The 20,721-nt window shown below is 54.7% G+C and overlaps 2 long non-coding RNA genes across 2 annotated transcripts; both read right to left on the minus strand.

Annotated features, from left to right (window-relative positions):
* Positions 1-2,582: 2,582 nt before the first annotated feature.
* Positions 2,583-5,524, minus strand: LOC140612636 (uncharacterized). The gene is made up of 3 exons (XR_012013780.1): positions 4,017-5,524; positions 3,767-3,933; positions 2,583-3,064 (listed from the first exon to the last, which is right to left on the minus strand). It is a non-coding gene; the product is annotated as an uncharacterized lncRNA (long non-coding RNA).
* An 8,740-nt stretch (positions 5,525-14,264) lies between these two features.
* Positions 14,265-16,121, minus strand: LOC140612637 (uncharacterized). The gene is made up of 3 exons (XR_012013781.1): positions 15,961-16,121; positions 15,651-15,806; positions 14,265-15,181 (listed from the first exon to the last, which is right to left on the minus strand). It is a non-coding gene; the product is annotated as an uncharacterized lncRNA (long non-coding RNA).
* Between the last annotated feature and the right edge of the window lie 4,600 nt (positions 16,122-20,721).

Genomic DNA, 20,721 nt, shown 5'->3' on the forward strand with positions numbered 1-20,721 from the left:
AAAAGATTTTAAGGATCCAGGATTTTCCAGGTCATGTGCCTTCTGGTGGTTCTAGAACCAAAGACATCCGAGGGCGGGTGCAGCCCTGGAAGTCCTGCCCCCCACCTCCACCCCCACCCCCACCCTGGGACTTCACAGAAAAGAGCCCTCCCGCCCTGGGGCAGGGCAAGGAAGACAGGGACTGGGAGGCAGCAGACCTGCCCTGTCCCACGCCCCCGCCGCAGCTTTGATGTTGAGGCTGATGCCTCTAGCGCAGGCTCTCTGCAGTTCCCGGGCATCTTCCCGGGGCAGGCCCAGCGGCTGGGTGTCCCAGGAAGCCACATGGCCCCAAAACATGTGTGCACCTGCCAAAGGGAAGTGCCGGAGTCTTCCCGTGGGACAGGCATCTTTCCTGGCACTGGCTAGTTGAGCTGTGGCCTCTCTTGTCCTAGATGACACTGAAGAGGCCCAGGACAGCCAGATGGGTCTGTGGGCAGCGTCCCTGCAGCCAGCGGGCCGTGTGTTGGGCCACGTTCTCCAGAGCAACGGAATCAACAGGATGTGTGGGTAGAGAAAGACACTTATTTTAAGGAATTGGCTCGTGACATTGTGGAGGCTCTGTGAGCCCAAAGTCAGAGCCGGGAGACCAGCCTCACAGACTCTGGTAAGAGTCACATGTTGAGTGCAAAGGCGTCCTGCTGGCAAACCAGTAGGAGCCAATATCGCTGGTGGAGCCCACAGGCTGTCCACTGGCAAAATTCCCTCTTGCTTGGGGAAGTCAGTCTTTTGTTCTACTCAGGCCTTCAACTGATTGGATGAGGCCCACCCACACTGTGGACCTTCATCTGCTTTTACTCAAAGTCCACAGATTTAAATATCAATCTCATCCAAAAAATAGATGCATCCAGAATAACGTTTGACTGAATATCTGGGCACTGCGGCCCAGCCAAGCTGACACATAAAATTAAGCATCTCACTCGGGAATGGGTACATCACATCTTTGCTCTGTGCCAGACCAGTGATCCTCCCCCTGGATGTGAACTTCAAACCCATTGTCCCCTGCGTGAGTTCATCAAGCCGTAGACTTGCAAAAATTCTTCTCTTCCAAATCAGGCCTGTGAATTGGTCCCTTAAATCTTACTGAAGTGGCCCTGGACAGTCTCTGCCCTGGAGGGCACCCTCTATTCTGGGGCCCATCACCCCACATGATCTTCACTCCAGCACAACATGAAGGTCATACTCTGTAAACCTCTCTGCTCGCTCTCCTAAGGGATAAGGCCTATGTGGCTTCTCTTCCCCCTTTTAGTCCTGGCTGCCAGGGAGCTCACAGCAAAAACTGGGCTCTTTGGTGGTCATGTCCCTGGACCTGGGGCCATGATGTCATGGAGCCCTCCAGTCTTTCTTTCCTTTGGGGGTGGGGGGGGCATATTCTTGCAGAACTGGTGCTCTGAGATCATCTACACCCTCTGGGTGTGTCAGCTGGCTTCCGAGCAAGGCTGGGCGGCATCAGACCGGGGACAAAGTGACATTGCTTTAGATGCCAGCTGCGACTTACTGGCTCTGTGGCTTAAGGGAACTTCCCTAATCACCAGGTTGCCTGTGGTTTTAAAGATACATTTAGGACAAAGTGTGTAAACATCTCCCTATGGCCGGTTGGTCATAGTTCTCAGGTGAAGGGAGATGCTAAGTTAGGTCCAAGTAGAATGGGCACCGCTGGTCGGGAACAGCCGGACAGAAAGAGGCAGCCTTTCTGATGCCCAAAGCTGGTCCCCAAGACATGAGGAAACTGGCAGTCTGGGGGTCAGGGGCTGAGGGCTGAGCCTGCCGGAGAACAGCTGGGAGGAGTCACCCCTGGCCAGCCCAGGTCCTCTCCAGGGCTCAGGGAGGTGCTGCCCCAGCCCTGCCAGTCCAGGCCTAGATCCAACAGTGGCCAGGAATCTGACCTTCCCCAAACCCAACAGGGCTTGGGGGCCCAGGAAGGAAGCTGACACACACCCCAATTCTTGCCTCCTGGCTGAGCAGGTGCCCGCTCCTGTGCGTGAACCAGCAACCTGACCTGTGCACCCCAAAGGCCTGGGACAGACACGAGCCCCAGGCAGGCACCCCATGCAGCCTTGTAGCCACCTCCCCAGCCGTGCACTCCCAGCGTGTGTGTACATGTGCATCTGTTGCCTCCTAGGACAGAGGGCGTGCCCTCTCCCTGGCGCCTCTGCCCTCCCACGATCTTTAATAAATTGAAGCCCCTGGCACTGGCTCAACCTTCCATCCTGGCTTCAAGCAGGACAAGCAGTCAGATGGAGGGGTTCGGATTGCACCCATGTCACCTGTGCCCTGGGACCTTGCCCAGATGTGTGCCCACTCCACGTCTGGTGCTCCACCCTCAGCCCCTGGGATATGCAGAAACAGCAGGACCAACCTTATTGGAGAACTGGGTCAGCCAGGCCCTCCCGGAGCAGGAACCTGGGACAAGGGTCTGCTGGGTCTCCAGGGCAGAGTGGAGAGCCTGGGACATAGCAGGTGCTCCATAAACACGAAGGAAGAAAATGGACAAGTGGAATACAATGACAAAGATGTGAGGAAGAGAACCACAATGAGAGCAAGGCTTCTGGGTGCAGAACATTTTATTTAAACGGATTGAAGGCCCAGCTGGACCTTAAGAACCTCAGATATAGTTTGTGCCCCTACTTCTGATCTTGGCTGCCCAGCTGGCTCGGGAGAAGCATGAGGGAAAGGGCAAAGAGTGAGAGTCAGTAGGAGCCCGCGGGCACGGAGGGTCACCTCCTGGGCTGGACCTGGAGAGTGTTCGTGGAGGAAATTTCAGGCTGTAGGTGTTGGAGACCAGGAGGGATGGAGTGAGGAAGAGGAGGCTCTTTCTGGTAAGTAACAGGAAGGGGAGTCACAGGACAAGCAAAGGACCATGGCAGGGTCATTCTCTTCCTCAGGATTCAGAAAACTCTTCCTGGGTCCGGAAAGTACCCAGAACTGATGAAGATCTGCTCACTTCCTGGGAGATTGAACTTACTTGAGGCCTCTGGTCACCATCTCAGACTTTGCACTGGCAGCAAACAGGGACACAGCAGCTGGACTGGGAACAGCAGGGTTTGCAGCAGCAGGACTGGGAGCAGCAAGGTTTGCAGCAGCAGGACTGGGAGCAGCAGGGTTTGCAGCAGCAGGACTCACAGCAGCAGGGTTTGCAGCAGCAGGACTGGGAACAGCAGGGTTTGCAGCAGCAGGACTCACAGCAGCAGGGTTTGCAGCAGCAAGACTGGGAACAGCAGGGTTTGCAGCAGCAGGACTGGGAGCAGCAGGGTTTGCAGCAGCAGGACTGGGAGCAGGATGACCCACAGCCCCCCTTGGAGCCCCCACAGGACCCACAGCCCCCCTTGGAGCCCCCGCAGGGGCCACAGCCCCCCTTGGAGCTCCCACAGGAGCCACAGCCCCCCTTGGAGCCCCCGCAGGAGCCACAGCCCCCCTTGGAGCCCCCGCAGGACCCACAGCCTCCCTTAGAGCCCCCACAAGATCCACAGCCTCCCTTGGAGCCCCCACAGGACCCACAGCCCCCCTTGGAGCCCCCGCAGGACCCACAGCTAGAGCAGGGACAGGCCGGCACACAGCAGCACACGGGCTTGCAGCAGCAGACAGGCACACAGCAGCTGGAGCCACAGCCCCCAGAGCAGCCACAGCAGGTCATGGTTCTGGTAGGTGGAAGGTAGAGCAGGTCAGAGGAGCAGGTGCAGAGGGGAGGGGTTCAGGTGTGGAGCCTCCTGGGCCGGGGGCCCTTATATACCTGCCCGGGGTCAGGTGAGATGCTGGGCGCACGGTCATTTCCTGGTTCCTGTTTGTGCCACTTCCCCAGGGAAATCACATCCGCTTGTTTGTCTTCAATCTTACAATAACCTCAGTGCTCTCACAGTTCTGCGCTTCTATAGCCCATGATTTCCTCTCACGTGTTCCCTGAAAAACAAGAAAGCTTCTGTGTCCGTTGAAGGCGATGGGAGCAGGGTCCTTGGCTTTGAGGCCGTGTTCATCTTTGCTACCTGTGTTACTTTTCTGTGGCTCCCAGAACAGATGACCACAAAGGCAGTAGACGTTGATTGTCCCCCCGTTCTGCTGGAAGTCCACGGTGGAGTCAGCAGGGCCGTGCCCTCCCTGACAGCTCTGGGGGAGGATCCCTCTTGCCTCCTCCAGCTCCTGGGACCGCCAGCATTCTTGATGCTCCTGGCCTCCAGCTGGTGCCTAACTCTGACTTCATGTGGCCTTTCTCCCTGTGTGTCTGCACCTCACCTCTCCTCCTCTTTTCTCTTACAAGGACACCAGCCATTGAATTGGGGCCTCACCTCAACTTGACTCCACCTGCAAAGACCTGATTTCCAAATAAGGTCGTATTCTGCAGTTCCAGGAAGACACTGTTCAACCCACTGCACTGCCTCATCACGTTCCTGATGTGATTCCTGATGCTGCCCTGGCTGTGAAAGCCCAGGAAGTGTCCTAGAAGGCAAGGGGGGATGGAGTCCAGGGAAATACTCTGGACCAGTCAGTCCCATCGTGCCTGTCACCTCTGGGAAGAACAGGACTGAAGGTCAGGACAGGACTCAGGATCAGGATGGGACTCAGAATCAGGACACGACTCAGGTTCAGAATAGGACTCAGTATCAGGACAAGACTCAGGAACAAAACAGGACACAGGACTAGAAAAGGACTGAGGATGAGGACAGGACTCAGGACAAGGATAGGATAAAACACAGTCTCAGGACAGAATCCAGGATTGGGACAGGACTCAGGATTGGGACAGGACTCAAGATTAAAATAAGATCCAGGATCAGGACAGGATTCAAGATTAAAATAAGATCCAGGATCAAAACAGTTCTCAGGATTAAAATAAGACCCAGGATCAAAATAAGAACTCAGGATCAAGATAGGATTCAGGATCAGGACAGGATCCAAGATAAGACCAAGACTCAGGATTAAAATAAGACCCAGCATCAGAACAGAACCCAGCATCAGGATAGAACTTGTTATCAGAATAGGATTCAGGATCAAAATAGGACTCAGGATCGGAATAGGACTCAGGATCAGGATAAGGATTGGGATAGGATTCAAGATCAGAATAGGACTCAGGATTAGAATAAGACCCAGGATTAGAATAGGACTCAGAATCAGGATAGAACTCAGGATCAGGATAGGATTCAGGATCAGGATAGAATTCAGGATCAGGATAGGACCGAGGATCAGGACAGGACTCAGGACAAGGATAGGACTCAGGATTGGGATAAAACAGTCTCAGGACAGAATTCAGTGTCAGGACAGGGCCCAGGGTCACATAGGACTGGCTGACTCAGGGATTGTTTATTCAGGGCGTAGAGGTGGTATATTGATTCACCCCTTGATACAGACCCCACTCTCCAACTGGGCCAGCAGAGCTGGAGAAACAATGGAAACGAGCCACAGCTCAAAACAGCGAGAGTGGCCATGGCTACTGTCATGCTGGATTGGAAGGGGGGCCCTGTGACTGAGACCCTGAGAACCAGGCTGTGGGGGCAGCCCTGCCTCCACCCCAGGTGCAGGACTATAGCCATCAGCACAGGGACACCACCATGGCCAGCTCTAGGGGAATGTCTGGAGAGATGGGAAGGACATGCTCTCGCTGATGGCATCCTTCAGAAGCTGAGGGGCAGGGGTGCCCACATGATGTGTCCTCGAGGGTCAGCCACAGGGAAGAAGGACAGAGGGAGGACCTGGAGCACCACACACACCCCTAGCACTATTGGTGGCACAGACTCAGGACCAACTCCAAAATCTGCACAGCCTCTGCAAAATGGAAGTGTAGAGCCCCTCGTCCAAAAACAGTTAAGAAATTCAAGAGGAGATATCACCTCACACCTGTTAGGACAGTTGCCATCCAAAGGCCAAGAGATGACAAGCGCCGGCAAGGATGTGGAGAAAAGGGAGCCCATGTGCACTGCCGGTGGGGATGCAAACCGGGGCAGCCACCCCGGGAAACAGTGGGGCTACCGTGTGACCCAGCGATCCACTCCTGAGTGCGCACCTGCAGGGAATGAAACCACTATCTATCTCAAAGAGAGATCTACACCCCACATCACTGCAGCATTATCCGCAGTAGCCAAGACGTGAAACAGCCCAAGTGTCCCTCGATGGACAAACAAATACAGAAAATGTGATATAGACACAGAGGAATATTATTCACCCTTAAAAAAGAAAGGCAATCTGGCACATATTCTAACAGATAAACCAGGAGGACATTGTGCTAAGTGAGATAAGTCAGAGAAGGACAAATACCTCATGGTATCCCTTATATGTGGAATCTAAAAATTAAAAAAGACGAACTCATAGAAACACAGAGAGTAGAAAATGGATTGCCAGAAGGATGAGGGTGGGGGGAGAGGCTAGTGAGAGAGAGAAATAAAGAATTCAAGGTGGGGGCAACAGAGCAAGCTGAAACCAAGCACTCCTCCACTCCTCACCTATGCGTCCACCCATACAGCTACCCACCCCCCACCCTTCGACTCACCCATCCATCCATCCAGTCATCCACCCACCACTCATCCATTATCCATCCAGCCACCCACTACTCATCCATCCATCCACCCATCCATCCAGTCATTCATCCACCAAACATCCATCCATCCACCCACCCACTACTCATCCATCTATTCACCCACCCACCATTCATCCAACCATCCACCCACTATTCCTCCATCCATCCATCCACTCACCCACTACTCATCCATCCACCCACCCACCACCTACACATCTATCCACCCACATCATCCATCCACCCACTATTCATCTATCCATCCATCCACCCATCTACCCTTCCACTCACCCACCAACCATCCACCCACCATCCATCCATCCATCCATCCACTCACTCACTCACGCTCATATTCACCCACCCACAGTAAAGGCTGCCTGCAAGCCCCGCCCCTATGCCCTATTCCCGTCCACAGCCTCTCAGGATGGACTGGGAGCTGCAGGATGCCCTGGGGGGGGCGGGCTGGGCCTCATGGGGGAGGGTTCCTTGTAGACCCCCACAGGCAGAGGGCCACCCCACCTTCCCTCCCTCCAGTCATGTGTCCCTAGGCTATCCTGCAAACTCTCTGGCCCTCAGTTTCTTTGTCTACAAGACGAGGTTCAGTAATGGAAGGGCTGCTTGCAGGGTGCGAGTGAATGAAAATGAAAATAAAGCTGCTGGCCCCCAGGCTCCCAGTGGGAGCACAGGTGTCAGCTTACTCTCGCTTTCCCTGGACTCTGGGTCACTGTTCCGGCACAGCCCCACCCCCAGAGAACAGCTGGGCCACCCTGCCGCCCCCCAGAGCACTGCTGCATCCCCAGGCCCCACCCCCCCAGCACAGCCGCCCCCATGCCGCCCCCTCCCCATCCATGGGGGCCTGAGGGTTGAGGGCAGGATGCTTGGAGCAGGGCAGGGGGCGGAACAAGTGGTGCGAGCACAGAGCGCCTGAGGCCCGTGCTCGCCCCCTGGCGCCCATGAGGCCCGGCCTGCAGACACTCGGGGACGGGGAGCTGGCCTGCCCGGGGGCTCGGAGGCGCAAACCGGCCTCTGCTCCCACAGGAGAGGGCCCGGGCATGGCCCCGCTTGGTGGCCTTTCCTGCAGGGAGCAGAGCTGGGTATTGAAGCCCCGAGCTCATGGAGCTTCCGCGGGGCTGACCTCACCCCCCTGGCAGGGACCCGGCAGGGCAGTGTGACGAGGGCAAGGTGCCCACCGCAGGTCAGGCAGCCAGGTCCTCCTGCAGGTGCCCAGTGCGGTTCCGGCGGTCAGCCGCCCTCTGGGTCGCCGCCACGCCTCGCCGTCCCTCGGGGGCTCGGCCGGGCTCTGTGGGCGCTGGCCAGCAGGCCTTCACCGGCCTCTGGGCGCCCTCCCCGCTGGCCTGCCCCCTTGTTCAGCCAAGTGCCCGCTCCCATGCCCCCATCCCCATTGCTCAGGGGCTGTGTCCTGGGTAGACTCTGGTCCCCACCGTGACTGTCGCCAAGTTACTCATGCTTCCTGCTCCTCCTATTCTTCACTCTAAAGTCTCTGTAGTCATCGCCGCCCCCCCCCCTCCCCCCAACACACACACAGGAGCACATTCCCTGGCAGGTGCAGGCCGGTCTCTCCAGGTACAGCAGGGTCTGCGCGCTCCAGAGGGCGCCACCTGGCGGCAGCATCTGCACACGGCGGGCGGGGCGCCGGCGGTGGAAGGGCCGCTCCTCCCCGACTGAGGCTCCTCTGCGGGGGGAGACTGACCCCCGGGGCCCGGGTCTGCAGGAGTGCGGCCGGACTCCCAAGGGGCCATGTCCCCAGCTGGCCAGGCGGGACAACTGACATCCCTGGAGGCTCCGAAGCGACTCTGACTTTCCTCTCCTGACCCATCAGGGTAAGACCATGGGGAACCAAACCCGGAGGATGTATCCTGGGAAGTCAGTTTCTTCCCTATCACCATGGTTTTGATGCTTCTTAAAAAAATAAAATCACACATCCCTAAATTGTGGTTTCTGTGGGCTCCCCTTCCTGGGGCCACGAGCCGAGCCAGAGGTCTGGTGGAGGTCAGCAAGGATTTCTTCAGAAAAGTTCGGGCAGTGCCCGCCCACAGGGAACATGTGTGGGGAAGGCTGAGTAGCCTCCAGCCGCCAGGGGAACCCAGGCCGCTGCTGCTTCCCCCAGAAGAACTTTGCTCCAGCCAGGCCTCCAGCCTCTCCCAGGTCAGACAAGGACTCCCTGCTGCACAGCCAGCAGCACACGCATCAGCACACTGGCATCCTGTTCCTTGTCCCTGGGTGCCCAGCAGGGATGGGGACACAGTAATGGGTCCAGATGACGTGGGCACAGCCAGCGGTACAGAGGCAAGTAGCAAACACTGTAGCAACCAGCACACCTTGTACCATGGGTCTAAGGGGGCAGCAAGGTGGGCAGTGGGCAGTGACCCTGCAGTGAGCACAGGTGGGCAGTGACCTACAGTGGGCAGTGAGGTGTGCAGTGGGCAGTGACCCAACAGGAGGTAGTCAAGTGTACAGTGGGCAGTGGCCCTGCGTGAGCAACAAGGTGTACAGTGAGGAGTGACCCTGCAGTGGGCAGTGACCCTGCGTGGGCATCCAGGTATGCAGTGGGCAGTGACTCTGCATGGGCAACAGCTGTGGAGTGGGCAGTGACCTGCAGTGGGCAGTCCGGTGGGCAGTGGGCAGTGACCTTACATGAGCAACAAGTATGCAGGGGGCAGTGACCATGCATGGGCAGCAGGCCATGAAGCCAGCAGCAAGCAAGCTCGCCCCCCCCTCCCCGTGGAGGCAGGCAGCTGCAGGTAGTCACACTGGGGTCACTTCCACCACATGGTCACCCGTGTGACCTGCTATAGAAGCACCCAGCAGCAGGGATGGTCGGGCTTGCTGTCTGGGGCACAGAGCAAGGGGAGCATAGATGCTCAGGGCCGTGCTGATCACCCCCACCTCCCCAGGACCACAACATAAGATCGTGTCATCAGCATCCTGGTGTTGGGTGCTCCCTGAACGCCGAAGCTGTGTGAGGACACCACCACTCTCGTGTGCAGGTGTGGGAGCAGAGCTGGGCACCAGGGCTCCCCTGCTCAGGTGCCTGGCAGGGCGGGGGCCACAGGAGAGAGGGACACACGGGCTTCCAGCCGGGCCCACAGCATCGGCCCTACACACCCAGGACCACAGGGTCCCGCTGGCCTGAGGATGGGTGTCCCTCTAGAACCTTCACCAGGGATACAGCCACTGGTTCCTGCACGAGAGCCTTCGTGAGCGCCACGGCCCTGACAGCGCACGGCTGCTGGTTCCAGCACAGGCTCCGTGCATCAGTGGGGACGGAGGCGGCAGGACGCATGTGCCTGGGGAATGGTGACCGTGACAGGCGGGGAAGGGGCGAGGACAGAACTCAGCCACTGAAAAAATAAAAAAAATTTAAAAAATTAAAAAAGAGCTCAGCCACCGCACGACCATGCGAACCGTGTCTCTGGTCGGCGCCAATGGCTCGTGCGGGTTCATCGTCCCGCCGCCGTCCACGCTGCAGGTGAGGAGCGACATGGAATTCCACTGGCCACCTGAGAGCTCGAAGCATCTGTCCCCCGAGCACATGAGGCTTTATCCTTAAGGAAAACAAATACACGCGTCTAAAAATCATCCAAACCCGGTTCAAGCCCCACAGGTTCCAAGTGTGCTAAAACCGCGTGAGCGCAATGTCAGCAGCGTGTGGCCATTCCAGCCCGAGAACTTCAGAATTAGGGCACCAAAGCCACCCCAAGGGTCAAAATAAGCGCTGCCCACGTGTGAGAGACGTGGCACCGTTTCATCGGCGAGAGAGCAGCCGCGGGAGAGAAGGCACGAGAGACGGGCGACACCGAGGCCCCGGGGCGAGGCTGCACCCCGGGCACACGGCAGAGGCCCGACCACCGGCCCCCGACGGCGCGGGGGCTGCGCCAGGCCGCCTGTCCTCTGCCAGGGCCTGCCCCACACCTGCACCGCCAGCCCGCGCTCCGGCTGACCACCCGCGTGGCCGGGCCACGGGCTGCTGCGTCCCCCAGATGGGGCCGTGCGGACATGGCGAGCCTCGCGTGACGGCGCAGACCGTCCCGGGGGACCCGAGAGACCTGCGCAACGTTAGCACAAATGAAAGGGAAGGAGAGGGAGACACAGACGCGGTGTCCTGTAAACAGTCTGATTTCTCGATGTAAACCAGATTCTGGCCCGGGACGTCAGGTAAACATCTGTGCCAGAGCCCGGGCCCCCCACCTCCGGGGAGGCCCCGCGGTCTGCATCGCCTACTCTGGGACACGTCAGAGTGACCGCCGAGACATTTCGTAATTAGGCAAAATTGGTCTTGCATTCCTTCCCTAAATCCCCAAGATCTCTGCAATTTCAGGTCTTCTCAAAAATGAAAACATTTGGTAATTCAATGACACAAGTGAAAAAAGCATAGGATGTTCTGTCAACTGGAAAATACCAATTAGGGCAGCAATCCTGATTTTCCACCCACCTCGGGCTGAGCCGGGAGCTTATCTCCGGGGAGAGGAATCTGCCGGGACCGGGGGCCCTTGTGCCATGGCTTCCCCTGAGAGCGCTGCTGGCGGCCCGGCTCCGAGGGCGGGGGGCGGCTGGGGGGCGCGGGGCTGAGGCGAGCCTAGCCCTGCTGTGGGACCGGGCGTTTGGGGACGGGGCCCTGACTCTGCATCGGGCGCTGTGGCAGCACCAAGGACAGTGGCGTGGGCGCGGGGCAGCCCATGGGGGTGGGCGTCCCTGCAGGCTGGCCGTGTCCCCGCACCTGCTCCTGTCCTGCCACAGCCCCGGCCACCCCGTGGAGGTGGCCTAGTCAGTGAGCACCCCCACACCCCAGCCTGCGCAGCTCCTCCTGCGCAGAACCCAGCTCAGCTGTGGTCCCGTCCTGCCCCGTGTCCTCCCATCTCCCAGGTGTGCCTGGATCCCGCCCGGGCTCAGCGGCCTAAGTCGGGGCTTCGGCATCTCTCAGTGCTGGGGACCCTGGATCCTCGGCATCTCTCAGGGTTGAAGTCCCCGCTCGTCCTCAGGACTCAGTCGCAGGCAGTGTCGCTCTGTGCATGTGTGACCCTCACCCTAGGACCGCTTTGAGGCCATGTCCTCTCTCCTTGCCTCCATACAACCCACGAGCTCAGCATCATTTTCACATTGCAAACGGCTGAGTAAAAATAAGAGGAAGAATAATACACTGTGACACATGAAAATTATATGAAGTTCATATTTCAGTGCCCACTCATGATGGTTTACCAGAGCAGAGCTCACCCGGCATTTCCAGACTGTCCGTGGCCACCTTCTTGCTATGGGGGCAGAGTTGTCACCCCGTTGACACAAAATGAATAAATCTTTTAGTATTTCTTTTCTTTTCTTTTCTTTTCTTTTCTTTTCTTTTCTTTTCTTTTCTTTTTTCTTTTCTTTTCTTTTCTTTCTTTTTTTTTTAAAGGAAGAGATGGGACACCTGGGTGGCTCAGCGGTTAAGCCTCTGCCTTTGGCCCAGGGCATGATCCTGGTGACCCGGGATCGAGTCCCACATTGGGCTCCCTGCATGGAGCCTGCTTCTCCCTCTGCCTGTGTCTCTGCCTCTCTCTCTCTCTGTCTCTCATGAATAAATAAATAAAATCTTTAAAAAATTAATTAAAATAAAAAATAAATTAAAAAAGGAAGAGAGTTTCCTTGGAGCCCAGGTGAGGAGAAGGGTGAGCTCTGGGGAAGGAATCCATGTTCTTTGTTGTGAGGAGACCTACAAATCGTCAGGACAAAGGACAGCCTGGGTGACAAACCTTATCTCGTGCATTTAGCGTGTGCAAGGTTGCAGGCTCGGAGCTACAGGAACTGAGCTCGGGGAGATTTTTACACTTATCTTTAGTTCAAAATGTTTCTTTTAGGTTATTTGCTAACGAAGCAGATGTACAGTGTGTGCTCCGGGCAGAAATAGAGCATGTGCTTTGAGGTTTGGTGAAGTCATTCTGACCTTGGTAAAAATTAAAGTATAGCTTTCCTGGGGGCCCAGGGCCCACTAACATTAAAAGCTGAAATTTTCCTTTATCACCCCAGAGACCATGTGGCCTGCAGAGCCTAAAATACCTATTTTCTGGCACAGCTGAGCCCTGAGCTAAGTCCACACGCAGAAGCTTCCCCGGGTCCCGAGCAGAGAAGGCACCAGGCCCCATTTCCTCCTCTGCAGAACTGCCATCCCTCTTATGTGGAGTTGATGTGCCTGTAGAAGCGGTTTGCTTCATCTTGGTCCACACGCACATGTTTCCAGGATTCCCATTCGAGACAGGTCAGCAGTGGGGAGACCAGGCAACTGCGATGTGGCCCTGGTCTTCATGGGCAATCTGATCAACCCACGAAGACTCAGAAGTTGGGTCTCACAGAGCCAGGTTTGAGCCTGGACTCTGGGCTGGGGGTGCCCAGCTCCAACCCTGCAGAGGAGCGACCCTGAACACACTTCTTAGCCTCCCCAAGCATCGGGTCCCATATTTCAAATGAACACGGTTATAAACCACTGGTTATGGGTGTGCTGTCTTGGGACTTTTTTGTTTTGTTTTTGTTTTATAAAGATTTTATTTATTTATTCATGAGACACACACACAGAGGCAGAGACACAGGCAGAGAGAGAATTAGACTCCACTCAGGAAGCCCGATGTGGGACTCGATCCCAGGACTCCGGGATCACACCCTGAGCCGAAGGCAGATGCTCAACTGCTGAGCTACCCAGGCATCCCATTGGGGGTTTTTTTTGTACATAATTGGTAGGTTCCATGAGGTGACAACTACAGTGTCATCGCTCCCCCCACACACACACACACACGGGTCTGGGCATGCAAACAGCACCGCACACTGATGCATGGAATGGTTTCATGTGAACGTATGGCTGAGTCAGAAATGGGGATGTGCTGTGGTCACACTAAAGAAAGAATGAACCCCAACCCAAGTATTGGTTCCAGTGTCAAGAATAGTGACACCACATGCATAGGGAGAAGGTGTAAAGGGCTGTCGCCATGGTTGGGCTTCTGGGGAGAGCAGTGTGGCTCCAGGAAAGGAGCCGGTGAGCGGCTTTAGCTAGGGGTGGGGTCCTTACATGGGCAGGTGGCCGCAGGGAGTCTGCTAATTTGGACCACCCCTATCAGACCCCTGCCTGCCCTGAGCTGACTCTGGACACATCGTTACCATCACCCAACTGTGCCCAGTGGTCTCAAGACAAGCCCGGGGTCCAGCATCCGCACCCCCCGCCCCACTCCACGTGTGGGGAAACTGAAGCTCACGGGAATTAAGTAGCCAGCCCAAGGTCACACGTACTGAGGGGCCCAAGGCCCAGCACGTCGGAACGTTCTGATTGCATCGGACACGTGCATGAACATCAGTAACGAATCTGGATGATGTAATATCCCTTCAGAGCCAAACACATTTTCTTCTGGCAGCAGGAGAAGTACAGCGGGTCACGGTGATTCAGTCAAGGCCGGCCTGTTGTTTGCCTCGCTCCCCACGCAGTCCCTCGCCGGGGCTCCACCGACAGCCTGGGCCCCTCACGTTGGCCGGCCTTCCCGGCGCTCGCTCGCTGAAATCTCTCCCTGGAATGCTGGCTTCCAAGCAGCTGTGTCCTGCCTGGTTTCTCACGCCACGCATGCAAGGTTCAATGTTAGAAATCCCTCAGGGAGTGCCACGTATCTGGTTCCCTTTCCCTGGCAACCTGGACCTTCAAGTCCTGCTCTCTTAGGGAGTCATGTTAGTCAGGTTCCTCCAGAGAGACAGAATGGACAAATGCACAAATATGTATTTATTTATATATGAAGTTACGGAGGCTGGTGAATCCCAACTCTGCAGTGCAGGCTGATGACCCGGGAGGCCTGATGGCGCAGGTAAAACCAGAGGGCCGTCTGCTGGAGAATATCCCCTCACTCTTTGGTTGTCTCTAGGCCTTCGACTGGTTGGATGAGGCCCACCTGCCCCATGGGTGGAGGGCAACCTGCTTTCCTCCAAGTCCACTGACTCAAATGTTAATCTCAACCCCAAATGCCAATAAACTGACACACCAGAGTAACCATTACAAAGCAGTTAGCCTTCATCTTGTGATGTCCAAAGTAAGGTTTTTCAATAAGACATTCAGCTCGAAAGTCAGGCTTGTCGACAGAGGGGGAATATCAGTGAGTCTTGAGAACCAAGCCTGGGAGACTTAGACGATGGTCTTCACTCTGGCATGGACGGGCCCTGAGCACGGCGTGGGAGGGGAGGAGAATCCAGCCCTGAAGACGAAAGGGAGCAGCCTTCCCGTGTGTACGTGGGACACAGACAAGGCCGCTTCACTAATAAAACTCACCCAACGGAAGAATTCTGGTTGCAGGTGCCAGTCATGGCGGTGTGACTGGGCTAGAGCCACTGAGCTGTGTGCACACTTGGACATGGTTAAGAGAGTAAATGTTATATTGCGTGCATTTTAACACAATAAAAACGTGTGTGTTCAGGGAAGCTTTACTGAGGCAAATACGGGTCCAACAGGCTACACGCATTTAAAGGGTATAATGTTGGGACGCCTGGGTGGCTCAGTGGTTGAGCTTCTGCCTTCAGCTCAGGGTGTGATCCTGGAGTCCCGGGTTCGAGTCCCATATAGGCCTCTTTGTGTGGCGCCTGCTTCTCTCCCTCTGCCTGTGTCTCTGCTTCTCTCTCTCTCTCTCTCTGTGTCTATCATGAATAAATGAATTTTAAAAAATCTTTTTAAAAAAGTGTATAGGGATTCCTGGGTGGCGCAGCGGTTTAGCGCCTGCCTTTGGCCCAGGGCACGATCCTGGAGACCAGGGATCGAATCCCACGTCGGGCTCCCGGTGCATGGAGCCTGCTTCTCCCTCTGCCTGTGTCTCTGCCTCTCTCTCTCTCTCTCACTGTGTGCCTATCATAAATAAATAAAATAAAAAAAAAAAAATTTTTAAAAAAAAAAAAATAAAAAAGTGTATAATGTTACAAAATTTGACACGTGCTCACCCATGAAACCGTCAGCATAACCAGGAAAGGAAGCACCCATCACCCCAAAGGTTCCTCACGCCCTTGGTCGCCCTCCTCCCGCCACCTGCCCCACCCGGCCCACCCTGCCGCTGGTCTCCCTGCCGCTGTGTTTCAGAGAAGTGGAATTGTTAAATACATCTGGCTTTCTCACCGTCATCTCGAGATTCGTGCAGGTTCTTGCGCGTGTCCCGCCACCTGTCGGGGGGCCTCTGGGCGTGTCTGGGTCTGGGCTGCTCCTGGGGATGCCACCTCGAGCCTGTGCCCGTGAGCCTCTTGGTCACAGCCTCCCACTTCTCTCCATAAGCTCCTGGAAGGGGGAGCTGGGGTCACCCAGGAGGTGCTTGCTTGCCTGGCTGAGAACCCCCAACCGGTCCTCCAAAGCAGATGCCTCCCTGCACCTCCCGCAGCCGCCCCCGCCGCCCACCCTGCCACCCCCGCCCCAGCGCAGGACCGGCTCCCACCTGCTCGCCAGAGCCCGCCAGAGCCCGTCCTTGTAATTACGGCTCTCTCTGACGAGGACGAGCTGTGGCCCTGATTTCCCGGGACTCGCTGCCTCATTTTCCATCTGTACGTTTCAGGGAAGTGACTGTTCGGTTTTTGCCCATTTTTAAATTGGGATGTTTTTTCCTCCTCATTTGAGCTTTGGGAGTTATTTTTACATTCTGGCCGTGAGCCCTCTCTCAGATCGGTGGCTTGCAAATATTCCCCCCCATCTGTGTGCTTGTCTTTTCCTTCTCTCCACCGTGTCTTCTGAAGAGCTGAAGCCGCAGATTTTAATTTTGGCGGCATCTAATTGATCAATTTGTTCTTTTCCAGATCACACTTCTGGGGCTGCGTCTAGAAGTCTTTGACCGACCACGTTCGCAAAGACCTCCTCTGTAGTTTCTTCTAGAGGTTTCTAATTTCGTGCATACACCTAGATCTGATGCATTTTAATTTCTGTGTACCATGCAAGCCATGAACGGATTTTATTTTTTGGCAGGTGAGTAGCCAATTGTCGCTGGCTACCAACCAGCATTGAGAAGACTGTCCTTCTGGACTCCACTGGACACCTTGAAGCATTACTTGAAATCACTTGTTCGCAAGTAGAGGTTGATTTCCACACTCTGTGTTCTGTCTTCAGACTTATTTTTCTCTCCTGATGTCAACTCCACACCATCTAGTTGCAGAAGCTTTGTAACGAGTCTAGAGCCCACGGACAGGGGCTCCTCCAATTTTTTTCTTCTTCTCAGAGTTCTTTGTTTCCCTGTGGGTCCTTTGTGTTGCCACAATCACCATGAATTTTGTAACCACTGTGGCAAGTTCTACTAAGGAAAGAAGCTCCTGAGATTCAGATGGCTGGCGCCCTGTGTCTAGAGACCAATTTAGGAAGAGCTGTCACCTTACCAACATTGGGATTTTGGCCTGTTGACAAGACATGGATCTCAATTACTTTGACTTTACTTTGTATCAGCAGCACACTGCATTTCTTACTGCATGGGTCTTGCACACTTTTCCTCTGATATATTCCTAAAGATTTTATATTTCCATATATATTTTTAATGTTTTTTCCAATATTTCAGTTGTTAATTGCTACAATATAGGAATGCAATCGATTTTAACAGCTCTATTAAGATACAGTTGAGCACTGGGTGTTATGCTATATGTTGGCAAATTGAACTCCAATAAAATATATACAAAAAAAAGATACAATTCACATAGCACACAATTCACCTGCTGATGGTGTGCAATTCAATGGTTTGAGCATGTTCACAGGTAGAACTTTCCACATCATCTCACCATCTCATGGTGCAATTCTAGAACATTCTCGTCACCCAGGAATAAGCTCCTTACTGCTTAGCCAGTGCTCCCCATTCCTCTCACCGGACAACTCCAATGGCTAAGCAACTACAAATCTACTTCTGGTGCCTAAGCACCCGCAGACTCTGGACACTCAGTGGGAGTGGACTCTCACACGTGTGGTCATCTGTGTCTGGCATCTTTCACTATGCACGATGTCTTCAAAGTCCACCCACGTTGTGACCCTCAAGTGTCAGAGGTTCACTCCTCTTGTGGCTCAGTAATATTCCATTGTGTGGATAAAGCACATTTTGGTAACGCGCTCATCAGCAGATGGACATTTGGGCAGTTCCCACTGTTTGGTTGTTAGGAACAAAGCCTCTGTGAACACCATGTACTGGTCCTTTTGCCGGTCACTGGACTGTCACTGCCAGGATCCCATGTAACATTCGAGGTGACTGTGAAACTGGTTTCCAGAGTCCCCACATCATTTTATACTCCCACAAACAATACACAAGGGTCCCCATTTTGCCACATCCCCGACAACACTTACTGGATTCCCATCTGCTGAAGCTTGTGCGTCCATGTCTCTGAGGAATACTGGTTTGTGGTCCAACTGCTCTTGTTAAAAGGGCAATTCTGACTCCCAGGACTGCTCTTGATTCTCCTGGTAGAGTCTGTGGAGAGGCTACACGATGCCTCTACTGAAGGTGTGGTGAAATCTGCCTGTGAAAACATTTTGTCAGGACACTCGTAGCTACAAACTTCATTTCCTGAACAGACATCAGGCCATTTGGTTGATCTATTTCTTCTGTGGAAAGTGTTGGTGGGTCTTGCATCTTTCAGGAAATTGTCAATGACATCAAAATTGTCAATTTTTTTAAAAGAATTTATTAATGAGAGACACACACAGAGAGAGAGAGAGGCAGAGACACAGGCAGAGGGAGAAGCAGACTCCTCACAGGGAGCCCAATGTGGGACTCGATCCCAGAACCCCAGGATCACACCCTAAGCCGAAGCAGATGCTCAACTGCCGAGCCACCCAAGCATCCCGAATTGTCAAATTTATTGATATGAAGTTGTTCATAAGTTGTTACCCTCTCCAGTATCTGTAGCATCTATAGTGCTGTCATCGCTTACTCCTGATTCTCTCTGTCTCTCTTTCCTTTATTGATTAGATGGGGAAGGGATGCCTCAGTTTTGGTGAGTCTCTCAAATTCCATGTGATGAGGAATCATGGTGGAGCTCAGTGCGGGTTGGGTTAGCCCTCCCAGACCCTGGAGGACAGAGCCTGAAGGGGCAGCTGGCTGGCTGCTGTCCTGTATGCAGTGTTACGTGCTCTGCAAAATCCACCTCATGTTTTGGTATTATTGTCCCGAGGATCATCTCCCCACACCAGTCATCCTGGGAAAAGGCTGATCCTGGGGTAGGAAGATTCTCAGTCAGGAGGGAGGAGGGGATCTTCTTGACTCTTGGCCCTGTGTCAGATATGGGTTTGTGGGTGTCCTGCTCAGGCACGCCAGGCGTTGCCTCAGGGTCAAGGTGAGAATGGGTGGGAGTTCACGGAAGTCAGCATTACCACACTAAACTTGGCATTCTTGTTCTGAATCATTTGGATCCAGGATAAGCATGGACACTCCTCCCTGCTTGTGTGATTGTAGGCTCCATGTGCCAATTTTTTCAGAGTGAAAAAGCAGACCCCTCCAAAGTAGACTCAAACCATCACTTCTTAGGGGACAAAAAGCTGCTCTGGGCTTTGAGCTGTCAGCTTTCCCAGATTTTTCCCGACAGGGTTCCAAAAATACTGAGGCCCTGTCAGCTGGGCACCCTCTGCACCTGCCCAGCTGGTCCCTGGACCCCCACACCCTCGGGTGGCCAGCTCTAGGTGCCTCTGCTGCTGGTACTGTCATGGGATAAGGGAGGCCTTCATTTGATGACTCTTCAAATGACCAGTGTTGGGATGCAAAGCCACTCTCTACCAGCCCACGCTGGGTACCGTGGGTAGACCTGCAGCCCTTCCAGAGCAGAAGAGTGAAACTGCCCAGGGCCTGTGAGCAGCTGTTATTGAGCAATTGAGGCAAGTGAATCACATGCAGGTCCAGCCTCAAGGTGGGGAAATGGAGCAGAGGCCCCCATGGAAGGAGAGGCATGTGCGTGCTGGCACCTGAGCTGCGGCAGAGCCTAGCACGGGCCTCCCGGTCGTCATCCTGACTGTATGGCCCTGTGGAGGACCCCTGTCTTACTGTATGCATCCTGTGCAAGGGTTTTAGGAGATAGTCATGCACACTGTTATAAAATGATACTAAGGCCTATTTCTGACTTACAACAGGATGGACTTATCTACTTACACCTGCTGACCACTGAAGCCTCTCTGGCTGTAGAGGCCGAACTAGAGAAGGGCATATAACTGATGCAGCCCTGAGCAGTGGACACTGTGCAGGGAAGGGAATCAGGTCATTAGGTTCCCACCTCCATGGTGACAGGCAGCCTCTTCCTTTTTTTTTTTTTTTAAGATTTTATTTATCATCCATTCATGAGAGACACACAGAGAGGCAGAGACAGGCAGAGGGAGAAGCAGGCTCCCTGTGGGGAGCCCAATGTGGGACTCTATCCCGGGACCCCAGGATCACGCCCTGAGCCAAAGGCAGACGCTCAACAGCTGAGCCACCCAGGCGTCCTCGGGCATCCTCTTCTTAAACAGACATCCGGTTGGCCAGCGGTCTGACCCATGCTGCAGCCTCTGACAGAGACTGCCATTGCCCCAAGTCTTGACTTGCTCCAACAACACACTTCTGAGGCCACACTAACCCGAGACTCAATTAGCTTCTCTAATCCTCCACACCCAGGAGGCTCCACCAGCAGAGCTGAAGATCCATGAGCCCAGCATTAGGGTTCACCTCCAAGCCCCAGCCCTTGCTTCCCTGCCACCCCAAGAGCAGAATCCTGTGGGGCAGCTCATCTCCACACACACCCATGTCCAGTGCCAGTGTCCCCCTCTCTACAGATTTCCCAAGTGAGAGCTGGAGGCCAGGCAGGGACAGAGGTGGAGGGAGAGTGAAAGGGTCCCCAGACCTGTGTCCTCTTCTGTAAACTGGGGGTGACTTGAGTCCCATTACTTCCTAGGTTTACTTTTACTTATATGCAAAACAGTAAACATCCAATGCGTGACCTAATTGTACTGACTAATGTCATTATTTTAAGACTAAAATAAACAAACAAATTTCTCCGGGTCATGGCATAAATAGACACAAGGAAGTGACAGGTGCTAAGAGACACCCCAGGCAGGTATATAAGGGCCCCTGGCCCAGGAGGCTCCACACCTGAACACCTCCCCTCTGCACCTGCTCCTCTGACCTGCTCCACCCTCCACCCACCAGAACCATGACCTGCTCTGGCTGCTCTGGGGGCTGTGGCTCCAGCTGCTGTGTGCCTGTCTGCTGCTG

Source organism: Canis lupus, chromosome 21 (assembly GCF_048164855.1).
Source record: "Canis lupus baileyi chromosome 21, mCanLup2.hap1, whole genome shotgun sequence".
NCBI lineage: Eukaryota > Metazoa > Chordata > Mammalia > Carnivora > Canidae > Canis > Canis lupus.